Consider the following 12221-nt stretch of genomic DNA (forward strand, 5'->3'; position numbering starts at 1 on the left):
GCCGTGAGAGACAAAGAACGAAGGAACCATCCAGACAAAAGGAGATTAAAGAGGGGTGAGAACTAACAGAGCAAAAGATTTAAAGATTTTTTTCCTTCTCTTCTACTATAAAGGACATTATTAGGGGCGCCTGGGTAGCTCAGTTAAGCACCTGCCTTTGGCTCAGATCATGATCTCAAGGTCCTGGGATAGAGGCCCCTGGGTAGAGAGCCTGCTTCTCCCTCTCCCTCTGCCCCTCCCCCCACTCGTGTGTGTGTGTGTGTGTGTGTGTGTGTGTGTGTGTCAAATAAATAAATAACTCTCAAAAAAAAAAAGCAGACATTATTAGGGCCACTGGTGACATGTGAGTAAGGTCTGTAGATTAGACAACAGTACAGATTCAATGACAATGTCTCAATTTTGGATGCTTGTTATACGAAAAAATGCCCTGGTTTTTTGGAAAATAACACGGAAGTACTGGAGGAGGTAAGTAAAGGGGCATCATGTCTACAACTTACCTCTGAAATGGTTCTGAAGAACCACAACAACATATGTGTGTGTGTGTGTGTGTGTGTGTGTGTGTAGAGAGAGAGAGAGCATATAGAGAAAGAAGGATAAAGCAAGCAGGGCAAATAGTTAATATTTATAGAATTTGGATTAAAGAGGAGAATTATTTAAATTATTTTTGCAACTTTTCTGTAAATCTGAATTATTTCAAAATAAGTTAAAAAAGGGAAAGTGATTAAGGAAGCCAGGATGAAGAGCTGTTTAGAGACCAAATAGTTGGGGTTCTGGGTAACAGATTCCAAATGGAATCTGGGAGAAGGCAGGCTCCAAATGCAGATTTGAAGGCATCTGGAGGCTTCAGGAAAGCCTCGTTAGGCTAACCTAAAGCAGGCTGTAAGGTCACATTGCTCCAATTCCTTTCACAGGTCTGCTCCTTCACAACCACTTACCTAGGTTATTCTCATTTCTCTCTGCTTCAAGTTCTTCACCTACATAATAGGACTGATGGGAGTATCTGCCTCACAAAGGCAGCGCAAGGACAGAAGGACAGGATACAAGTGAATCGTGGTGAGTGAGGCCCCGGGCAACCACGCATTGACAGCTAATGTTAGCTCCAAGGTGAGCTGACAGCTGGGAGGGAGAGGAGACAGGAGGCTGGCAGAGGAAGAGAGGCCAAGGACGGGACCCCACTGAATCCCACGTTCAGAAGTCAGGAGGAAAAACGAGATGAATGAGGTTCAAGTTGCACGTGGACAACCAGTGACACAGTGACAAGGAAAGAGAGAGATCTGGGCAGTAGGCGGCGGGGCAGATCAAGGAGGGAGGGAGAGTAAAGGCCTCAGCTCTGCAACCAGGACACCTCTGCAGGAGCCCTACAAGAAAGCAGTTTCAGCACAAAGGTAAGGGTGGGGCCAGACAAGTGAGTGGGCGGTCAGAGGAGGGAACCCCGAGGACAGTGTAACACAGCAGCGGGTACCCAGTGGCGCCGCCAGACACCGCAGCCATCGCCCTGTGTGCTCTTGAAATTAATTTAAAATGAACAAAAATTAGGGACGCCTGGGTGGCTCAGTGGTTGAGCATCTACTTCAGTTCAGGTAGTGATCCCTGGGTCCTGGGATCGAGTCCCACATCAGGTTCCCTGCAGGGCGCCTGTTTCTCCTTCTGCCTGTGTCTCTGCCTCTCTGTGTGTCTCTCATGAATAAATAAATAAAATCTTTAAAATTAACAAAAACTAGAAATTGAGTTCCTCAGTCACACTAGCCACATTTCATGTGCTCAGTAATCACAAGTGGCTAGTGACGATCATACTGGACAGCACAGGTACAAAATATTCCCATAATCGCAAAAAGTTCTGGTGGACAGAGCTGGGACTCTAACACAGTGTTTTTTATTATGAGAAAGATGACTGGCGTATATGGTGGGGAGAGAGCTGGGCAGAGTAAGGAGGGACCAAAGAAACCAAAGAAAGGGACTAACAGAGCAAATTCCCATGTGAGGCAAGAAGGATAGGAAAAAGTCCAGAGAACAGAGAGTGTGCAGTGTATGTGAGTTAATTATGGGGAGGGGACTTGTAGACATTCTTTTTTCCCTTGGAGAAAGAGGAAATAAAGAAGAACGAAGATAGGTAAAGAAAAATGTTTGGGGTGGCGAGGTGGGTAGGATGACAGCTCATCTTGAGGCAGAGGGCAGTAAACCAGGACATGGACATCCTTCATCTCTTCAATGCAAAAAAGGCTATCTGCTGATAGGAAATTGAAGGAAGTGGAAGGAATGGGAAAATCTGGCACAATCCCTAAAGGAATGCAGTAGAGAGTTAATAAAAGATGGATTTTTTTTTTTTTCACAGAAAAGCAAGACCTCGGTGAAATTAGAGCCAGCATAAATTTGCAATGGAACCAGTCCACAGGTCTTTGTGACTTTCTCCTGGATAACTTGGCAAGCTGGGAGAAGAAAAAGTAGATAATGAGGGTGATTTTGGATTGAGGACTGGAATATGAGAAGCCCGATATGTTAAGAATAAAGATTCCAGACAGAACCGAAATGGCTGGCAACATATAGACTCCAAGTGAAGAAATGGAGCCATTAAGGGATTGGAACAGCAAGCAACGAAGGGACCAGAGTCCTCAATAATGGTTAAAATCAAATGCCGTAAATGGAGACAACCAGCTGAGCAGGCCAAAGTCCTGATCAGATCTTGAAGGTGAAAAAAATTCTCAAGCCTTAACAAATCCAAAATGTGAGGGGTTGAAAAGTAAAGTGGACGTTGAGGCCACAGGAGTTGATGTTGAAGACCTTGAGGAACTTCAAGGTCAATGAGTTAATAGAGCCTCAACATAAACCCCAAAGTCATGGGCAAAGGACAAGGTAGAGAAGAGAACCAAGCTAGTTGCCCATGTTTATCTGTCTGTTACTTTTTTGTAGCATCCAGTGAAGTGCTTGCCAAACCTGGGTGTACATCAGAATCACCCACAGAACTCTGTTTTCTCTCCCCATCCTCCTTCCTCCTCCTCCTTCTTGTTGGGTTTGTTTTTAAAATAAGGATTTGTAGGTCTTGCCCATCTTGACGATTCTCATTTTGTGTATTTGAGAGAGTCTAAAGAGCCACATTTTTCGTAATACTCCGGGTGATTCTCAGGAGCCCCCCCGCCCCCAGGTTTGGTAAGCACTGATCCAGAACAGAAGGAGGAGGGGATGGGGCATGAACAGACTGCATGACCTTGTAAACTGGAGATCTTGTTATTGGCAGGGTTAATGCTTTGGAAGCAGCATCGAGAAGCAGGAAATCCAATCCCTGCTCCCGGTGAGGGAAATTGTTCACTCAGGCTCTGGTGCTAGGGGAGGGACAGAAGATGGGCTGAGCTTCAGAAAAGGAAAAATTCAGGAGTATGGCTGCAGGATGTGAGAAACGAGAGACTGGAGAGACAGAAGGTGGAATAGTTTGTCAACGAGGTTTCCGAGTGTAATGAAGTGTGATTCATTAAAGATTTGTAGGGCTTCAGTGGGCTGAATTCCTGCAGGAAATATTCCTCGGTCTGAATGCTATCAGATTTCTAACACGTAAACCATTAAAGATTATTAAAGCGTCAGGTAAACAAGCTTACAGAAGCTTATTCATTAACACCGAAAATGTTTTCTTCCCAACCCACATTTTTGTACAGAGGAAAGCAGACTGGGATGAACATTTAAGGGTGGCTTTGGAGCAGGAAGCCTGAAGAGGCAAGCCCAAGGGCCCATGAGAGGGACAGGGCATTTCCTCCCTTCCCTCTCCTTGGAAGAGGGAAGTTTAAGTATTGAGAATACAGAAAGGGGCCTGAGTGTCTTTTTAGTACCAGCTGGTACTAAAAATAGAAGAGGTGTCACAACAGCCTACCGGGTCTGGGGGTGCCTTCCTCCCATACACACACTCCTCCACAAGGCCCCCACGATGGGCAAACCCGAGGGATGGTTCTGGGGGGACGGGGGCGGGGTGGGGGGTGGGGTGGGGGGTGGGAAGAACATATTTACTTTCACAAACCCAACTCCTATTTAAAGAGCAAGCTGCAAATGTTTGCCCCTGCTTCCCGGGGAGAGCTGCACTTCTGTGGATCCAGATCCCTTTAGCATTATTTCTGGTTACTCCTATGAGATTCTAACAGCGACATACACGGACTTTAAGATGAGAGCGTGAGCGCAGCCGGGCACGCGCACACACACACACACACACACACACACACACAACCTCGTGCATGCTGAAGACATGACTCACTTAATTTGCTGCGGCTGCTGCCACTACTGGGTCTCGATCTTACCTGTTCAGATACAAAGTTTCCTATGAGATTAACTACAGGAGGGAACAACTCGGGACTATGAACCCTGGCTTTGTTCCTGACTTTTGAGAGCACCCAAGAGGTTTTAACTGGGGCATCGACCGTGGGAAGCCGCTCTCTGGACCTCCCACTGCTTTCTGCCCATAATCTCCCCTAAAACGGCACCATTTCTTGCCACTCTGCGGGCCAATTAGTGGAAATCGCTTGCACAACCCACACGGTTAGGTCCTGTGCACCCTGTCCCTGCGGAATCATACTTTAGGGCCCTTTCTCAGCTCCCGTACAAAGGCACACAGCCCTGGGCAACTGCGAAGAGCCCGGGCTCCGCGTTTTAATGAGGAAGGGGTGGGGGTGGGGGGTGGGGGGGCAGAGAGGTTATCCGGTCCAAGGTCACTCAGCCCCGAGTCCTGGGACGGCTGGCTTCACCTTCACCCCCCCACCCCGCACCCCGGCAATCTGTGCACCACCCCGGCTCCGCAGACAGTCCCTCCCGGCTCCTGGGGTAGCCAGCACGCAACTGCCCCCTCGCCGGCCCCCGCAGAAACGCGATGCCAGTTGCGTGCTGCGCCCAACTTCACCCCTGGCGTCAGCGTGCAGCTGCCCCCTCGCCCGCCGCACGTCACGGGGTCTGGCGCGGCGCCCCCGCCCCCGCCCCCGCCCCCGCCCGGCCGCCCGCCCAAGGTCACGGGCCGTCCCGGGGAGCCGAGCACGCCGGCCGGGGCGGGGGGCGCCCGGGGCGCGGCACTCACCGGCGCGGGGGGCGGGCGCGGCGCGGCTGCCCATGTCCTCGCCGGCGCGGCTGGGTGCGGCGGCCCTGGCGCGGGCTGTGCGGGGCGCCCGGCTGCGGGCCCGCGCCGCGGGGAGCGCCGTCCAATCAGCGCGCGCCTGCCGCCCGGCCCCGCGCGCGGCCCGGCCGGGTTCGCGGCTCCCGGGGGGCGCGAGCCGCCGCGCGCCGCCCGAGCGGCTTCCGGGCGCGTTGCCTGGACGCGGTTGCCGTGGCAGCCCGAGCTGGAGGCTTTCCCCGCGCGCCGCGCCCGCGCCCGCGCCCAGCCCGGCGGCGCCGCCCCTCCTCCCTCCGCGTTCCCACACCCGAAATAGCCTCTCGGCGTCGCGCCCCCCCGCCGCGCCGCCAGCCCAGCCGCGCGGAGTTGGCGGGCGGGGATTTCGCTTATCGGGAGACAAATCCCGCTGCGGGGCTGGACGACCCGGGGGGGGGGGGGGGTGGCGACACGGCGCCTGCGGAGGACCCGCCGCGGGGCTCGCCCTGCGACTGTCTCCGGGGCCCCCGCGCCCCTCGCTCCCCGCCTCCCCCCTGCAGACGGGGAGCAGCTCTCGGATGGGGCCACCGTCTGGGCACGCCCCACCTGCGCAGGTGAACCTGGCCTCGCGGCTGCCCTCGCCCACAGCCCCGCTGGGCCCCCGGGTCGCGCAGCGCCGCAGCGGACACGACGCGGGGAGGACCGGCTGCGCCCCGCTTCCAGACACCCCCCCCCCCCCCGCTCCTCTCCCAGGGCGTCCTAACTCTTTCCACCTTCCTCTCAATTTGGATTCTGAGCTGGAGGCACAAGCCGATCCGCTCAATTTTGCTTCCTCTGAGTGGGCGGGATTTAAACACAGTGGGGGACCCCCTGCTCCCCCGCCTCAACGCCCCGGTCCCCATCTCTCTGGGGTCGCGAGCACGTCCTGTCTGCCTGCCCAGCATGGGGCCCCCCCAGCCCGGACGGGGTGCGGCCTAAAGGCCCCCGGGGTCGCGGAGTCAGCCTGAACTGTTCTGGAAGCCTCCATCAGTTTCTTCTGTGTGGTCTGGGGTATTTTATGGCTGTTTCCCCACTTATAAAAAGGATAATAACACCCCCCCACGCACACACACACAAAGGGTTAATACATGGTAACACTCAATCAATATTTACTGGATGCCTGTCAAATTCTAGAATCTACGCTTAGCTCCAAGACACAACGGTAAAGAAGAGAGAGACACGGCTCTGCACTCCCAGAGCTTACAGCTTGACACGCAGTAAGGAAACAACCACAGACATGTGTGAAACTGCCATTGTGATAAGGAGACTGCGTGGCCTTGGGATCTCGGATATGGAGATTTGACTAACAGCATCCTTTTATGGCTGCAAAGGCCCAATGATCATTGTTCGGTTTCCTCCCTTAGATTCCCACTGCCTGGCACATGGTATGCATTCAGCAGATGTATACTGAATCGGATCCTATGTCATGGTGGTCGCAGTATCACTCAGTTTCCCAGTGGACTTTCACATATAACTTGCCACTGGGTCTGGAAGGGTGTGCAGGTATAACTGGAGAGTGCCCGTTCGAACCCAGAGCCCACCATCCAGAGTCCCGAGAAAGGCTCAAAATGTTTCTTGCCCGTCCCCATTGGGTTGCCCCAGCGTGTAAGGCGCGCAGCGCATCTCAGATGGGCACATGAAAAGTTCTCATTTCCCGCGTCTCGTTTCCCCGCTCTGCTTACTATTCTACTCTGTTCCTTGGTTCCAGCTCCAACCTGCCACTGCTCCTTGAAGCAAAGCCTCAGGGCACCCATCCCTGACTTCCTAGGAGGGGGGCAGTGGACCCTTCTATTCCTCAGAGTAGAGCACCTATACAGTAGAGGGGGAAACCCCACAGCTACTTCTGCTGGCCTACCAAAGCATAATTTTGAAGCTCTTTTGCTGCAAGACTCCCTCATTCTCAAGGGTAAAGAAGTGAAGGGGCTGGAACGGAAGGGCCCTGGCTATATATATATATATGTATATATATATATATACCCTTTTATTTAGCCTGACTTTAACTTCCTTCTTTAAAATCACACCAGGAGGGACACCTGGGTGGCTCAAGTAGTTGAGCATCTGCCTTTGGCTCAGGTCATGATTCAGGGGTCCTGGGATTGAGTTCCACAGCCAACTCCCTGCAGGGAGCCTGCTTCTCCCTCTGCCTATGTCTCTGCTTCTCTGTGTGTGTGTGTGTGTCTCATAGATAAATAAATAAAATCTTTAAGAAAAAATCACACCAAGGGGCACCTGGGTGATGCAATCGGTTAGGTGTCCGACTCTTGGTTTTGGCTTGGGTCTGATCTTGGGGTCGTGGGATTGAGCCCCTATAGGCTCCATGCTCAGTTTCTCTCTCCCTCTGCCCCTCCCCCTTAAAATAAAATCTTTTAAAAAAATCATATCAATTAATATAAGTAAAATCCAAAATTTTAGGATTAATTATGGAGAAAACAAATAATTGTAGCTCTTTCAAACTCTGAATCTCTCAGTAGGAATCCCGAAGTTTCACAGTAACCTTGAATCAGACCCAGAACTTCCCACTTAATGACTTTTATTTTTTCCTTTTCAGATTATTTGTTTTGAATCCTGAGAAGACAAAATTTAGTTCACAATGATTTGAGTCTTTCCTCGTTTTTTCCACTATTTCTGTAGGCTAAATTTCAAAATCTATCCAGAATCATCGATCGTGACTTATTACAGGAAATGGATTTTTTTTGTATTACTTTAACTAAAAAGCTATTATGTATCACAAATTACTTTATACTGGCAAAGATTACTAAAAATAGTTTCATCAAAGAGAACAATTTTATAAAGTAGGTGGCTGTCATATTATTCACCAACCAGTCATTAAATACAAAAATCTTGTGCTGTATATTGTGATAGACACTATGGAGATTTTTTTTTATTTTTAGTGATTTATTGCACAGCTGAATCTGGTCCTACCTGTGTCTCAGCACCACTACAAATCACAAAGATATGATGTACAAGGACATCTGTGAGGCCAGCAGGCATGCATATCTACCTAAAGGTCAAGGGCTTGTATTTGTAAAAAGGTCAAAAGTGGTCTTTGTAAATAGTCTAGAGTGCGGTTAGTCCAACAATGTGGTGAGCCCTGCAGGATAGAGTTAGCATTTATCTTGGAGTCAGCAATTTCTCAACTGAAGCTTGAAATTCAGTGAGGTGTCAAGATCCATTGTGAGGTGTGTCACATCGCATCACACAGAGTTCTAATGAGGAAAAACCAGAGGAAGGATGGGGACAATGTCAGAGAAGCTGCATGTGGAAAAGTTTAAGGCGACAAGTCCTACAGAAAGCAAAGGAAATTTAGTGAATGGAAGGTCACTGGTGATCTCTGTAATTTTCTTTTAGTTATGAGCTTGCTGTGGGTTAAGAAAAGATGAATTCCTGGAGAAATGCAAGAGCAAGCATTGGTCACTTTTTAGAGAAGTCGGCAGTATAGGGAAGATGAGAAATACAATCGATAGGTTTCTAGTGCCAAGTGAACATTTTCAAAATAGGAGAAAAAAAGTCTCTGCACTTATATGTTGTTGCAATCGTGAAGAAATGGAGAACATGATATATCATTTTGTATTAACTCGATCAATTCTACCATTAGGTTCATCACCACCATATCTATTTCCTTCTTTTTCTTTAAGATTTTATTTTTTTTTAAGATTTATTTATTTATTTGAGAGAGAGAGAGAGCACACACAGAGCAAGGGGCAGAGGGAAAAAGAATCCTCAAGCAGACTCCCCAATGGGAGCCTGACAGGGGCCTCAATCCCAGCACCCTGAAATCATGACCAGGGTGGAAACCAAGAATCGGAGGCTTAACTGACAGGCCACCCAGGTGCCCCCTAAGATTTTATTTCTAAGTAATCTCTACACTCAACATGGAGCTCGAACTCAGAACCAAGGTCGAGAGTCTCACGCTCTATCAGCTGAGCCAGCTAGGCATCCCATTCCCTTTTTTTCTTTCTAATGTTTCACCAATAAGAGAAATCTGACATAGAGTAAAGGTGGGGTTCAGACCTTGGGTCGTTATTTTCTTAATAACCAACTAGAGGAAAAATAAATAAATAACCAACTAGAGGGAAGTGAAGGCTCAGTGGTTGAAGGTCTGCCTTTGGCTCAGGTCGTGATACCAGGTCCTGGGATCAAGTACCACCTAGGGCTCCCTGCATGGAGCCTGCTTCTCCCTCTGCCTGTGTCTCTGCCTCTCTGTCTCTCTGTGTCTCTCATGAATAAATAAATAAAAATTTTAAAAAATAACCAACTAAAAATTTAGGTTAACCATCAGTTAACACAATGTATATTATTCTTTATGGCTTTTCTTTGTTGATAATAGTAACACCTTAGAATTAAAGAAATCCCTTGGGGCACCTGGGTGGCTCAGTTGGTTGGGTGTCTGTCTTCCGCTCAGGTCATGATGCCAGGGTCCTGGGATCAAGCCTCAGGTAGGGCTCCTGCCTCAGCAGGGAGTCTGCTTCTCCTTCTCCCTCTGCCCTCCTACCCAGCTCCCCACCCCGACCGGCACTTGCATACTCTCTCATTCTTTCTCTTTCAAATAAACAAAAATCTTTAAAAAAATAAATAACAGCCTCTAAGTTAACACTTCTAAGAAGAATCGTCCAAAATTTTATGCCTTCTCTGCTGGTTGTATCTTAATTATAGTTACTTCTAAAAATCCTTGTGAGATGGGGATTCCTGGGTGGCTCAGCGGTTTAGCGCCTGCCTTTGGCCCAGGGTATGGCCCCAAGTCCCAGGATCCCAGGATCCCAAGATCGAGTACTGCTTCGGGCTCCCTGCGTGGAGCCTGCTTCTCCCTCTGCCTGTCTCTGCCTTTCTCTGTGTCTCTCATGAGTAAATAAATAAAATCTTTTTAAATCCTTGTGAGATTAATTCACCAACAACTTGATAAGGAAAACAAAAAAATTTTTTAAAAGATTTATTTATTTATTTATTTATTTATTTATTTATTTATTTATGATAGACATAGAGAGGGAGAGAGAAAGGCAGAGACATAGGAGGAGGGAGAAGCAGGCTCCATGCCGGGAGCCCAACATGGGCCAAAGGCAGGCGCTAAACTGCTAAGCCACCTAGGGATCCCCTGAGCCACCCAGGGCTCCCCAGAAAACAAAATTTTTGAGAGAATTAGCCAACACAGAAAAGGAAACTATTAGCAAAAACAAGTAAGTCAATTCCAGTTTACTTAAGACATATGAAGGGATCCCTGGGTGGCGCAGCGGTTTAGCGCCTGCCTTTGGCCCAGGGCGCGATCCTGGAGACCCGGGATCGAATCCCACGTCGGGCTCCCTGCATGGAGCCTGCTTCTCCCTCTGCCTATGTCTCTGCCTCTCTCTCTCACTGTGTGCCTATCATAAATAAATAAAAAAAATAAAGTTGTTAAAAAAAAAGACATATGAAAAGTCCATTGTTTTTACATATAAAAGAATAAAAATGGGATTTCCTTCTTTTTTAAGATTTTATTTATTTGAGAGAGAGAGCATGAGCAGGGGGAGAGAGAGAAGCAGGCTCTCTGCTGAGCCAGGAGCCCAGTAGGACATTATTGTATGGGACAGTGATTCTCATAGGTAGAAGAATTAATTACCAGACAACCTTCACTTCTGTTCAATGGCAAGAAAGAAACAATACAAACTACATGACAATATGTACAACATACATGTTATAATATCCAACGCCACACCAAACCACAGTGAAGCTAAGTGAAGGAAAAATCAAGATTATCAATCCTGTCCTTTTTTTTTTCTTTAAAAAGATTTATTTATTTATTTTGGAGAGAGAGAGACACAGAGAATAAGCGAGTGTGGCAGGGAGGGGCAGAGAGAGGGAGAGAGAGTCTCCAGCCCACTCAGCAAACTCCGGCTTAGCTGAGGTCCGTCTCATGATCCTGAAATCACAACCCGAGCCGAAACGAAGAGGTGGACACTTAACCTATTGCACCACCCAGGCGCCGCAGGATGATCAATCCTGTCCTTACTGGCCCTGGCCCCGGTGGTACAAATAGCCAATGTTTGTATGTCAGGCCCCATGCTAAAGGCTTTACCTACAGCATTTCATTTCTACCTTGCAACAATCTATGAGTAAAACTGAGGTTTGGAGGCATTCTATGGCTTGTCCAATATCCCAAAGCTATTAAGTACTGAAACTGGAATTTGAATATGGGCACTCAGATGCCACCCTGTGCCTTAACCAGGTGCTAGGTGGCCTCTTCGTGACTACATGAGGCTAGAGAGGGAAAATGGAACACAAACTCCAGTATGTAAAATGTATGGCACAGGGAGGCCTGTGTCACACATTCAAAAAAATTCTTATAGCTGAAAATAAGCATTTTTCCTTTTCTCTTTTCTTTCCCCCAAGGATAGCACGTATCAAAGAATATGAATAGTAACATATTAAAAAACGATTTTTGAGAGAGTAATTTAATTTTAACATTCTATCTGATTTCTTACACCTTCATCCCAGGTCTGTACTAGTAAAAAAGTCAAGATTTAGTGTAATTTTCCAAATGAATCTGATAAAAGAATCTTTATTTTAAAACATACAGAGCCAAAAATGATTTGAGATTTGAGCATCTTCTTAAATAATGAAACTGAAACAAATTACTTATGAGCACATGCTTGCCAGTAAAAGGTATATAGAGCCATATCCTTTCCAAAAGTCTTAATTAGTAGACATACATATTCTGCACTTAAAATAAAATTAATATTATGCAATTGCTCTTAAAAAAGAAATATCAAGTATAATCTTGTTTCCCCTCCAATATCTGGTCACATTTCAATTATTTTCATGCACATGTGACAGATTTCCCAAGGCAATATAAATGGATTGTAGGATTTTTCTAACAGGAGCTGGAGGCCCACATAGTCAGGTAATTAAGTTATCATCACTATGGACTCAGGAAATAGCTTTCTCTTCCCCTTTAGAATCATAAATCATAAATCTGTCACATTCTTATTTTCATTAAGAGGTTCCATGCTAGGAGGTTGCTGGAAACTGTTGGTATGTGCTTAGGCAAGTTACTTAGCCTCTCCTTGACACAGTTTCATCATCTGTAAAATGAAGGTAATGTCGTGCCTACCTGGGTTCTAATTAAGATCAAAGGCATTGATTCATGTAAAAACTTCAAATA

General features: G+C 47.6%; 1 protein-coding gene across 3 annotated transcripts in view; it reads right to left on the bottom strand.

Moving 5' to 3' along the window:
• Positions 1–5151, bottom strand: part of FAM81A (family with sequence similarity 81 member A) — a 78091-nt gene extending 72940 nt beyond the window's left edge. The window contains exon 1 of one of the 3 annotated variants that reach the window (XM_041744566.1): positions 5042–5151. The gene's annotated coding sequence lies outside the window, so the exon portion shown is untranslated. The remainder of the gene's footprint in view (positions 1–5041) is intronic. The other 2 variants (XM_041744563.1, XM_041744564.1) reach the window with 2 other exon arrangements.
• Positions 5152–12221: the final 7070 nt, after the last annotated feature.

This window comes from Vulpes lagopus, chromosome 2 (genome assembly GCF_018345385.1).
Source record: "Vulpes lagopus strain Blue_001 chromosome 2, ASM1834538v1, whole genome shotgun sequence".
NCBI classification, from domain to species: domain Eukaryota; kingdom Metazoa; phylum Chordata; class Mammalia; order Carnivora; family Canidae; genus Vulpes; species Vulpes lagopus.